Genomic DNA, 700 nt, shown 5'->3' with positions numbered 1-700 from the left:
AGCCTGCCTGGGACCCTGCCACAGCTATGTGTGGTCTCGTGGGGGTTTCCCTTCCCCCCCAGTGCAAGGGTTCCCTTGCAGGCTCCGCAGAGCAGAGCTAGCATCACTGCCTGTAATGCAGTCGTGGGGTGGGGAGATTGGCTCCCTGGTTCCCACATTTGCATCCTCTTTTCCCATCCTGGTGGTATGTTTTGAATAAATAAAAAAATAAAACCTATACAGACAAAAATGCTTATTTTTATTTTCACAGACTCAATATTTCATGGATTTATGACACATTACAACCTACCTGACATCTGATTCATCACCAGGCACCTGCCTGACCCCACCTCTTACGTTCTTCTTTTTCCCTAACCTTTCCTCCCCTCGTCCCTATTTGTTCTGCCTTTTGTCTTCCTGATTTCCTCCTTATCCTTTTTGTCTGAGAGCCTCTCTCACCTTGTACTATTATCACTGTCCTGTTTCCCTTAGGCCTTTTTCCCTCTGTTTTCCTCCCCCTCTCTTCCCTGTTTTACTTTTGTTTTTTCTAATTTCAACCTATTTTCTTTTCCATGACTTCCTGTCACTCTTCCTGTGTCCCTCTTTGCTCTCTTCCTGTCTCCTACTTATTCATTTTTCACTGATGGCTTCTTTCCACCCTTGCAGTCTATCACCGCTGTCTCTCCTCAGGGCAGCGGTGGCCGGACCGCGGCGACTTGTT

Source organism: Alligator sinensis, unplaced genomic scaffold, assembly GCF_000455745.1.
Source record: "Alligator sinensis unplaced genomic scaffold, ASM45574v1 scaffold1092_1, whole genome shotgun sequence".
NCBI lineage: Eukaryota > Metazoa > Chordata > Crocodylia > Alligatoridae > Alligator > Alligator sinensis.
Note: the sequence above shows the minus strand (reverse complement) of the source record.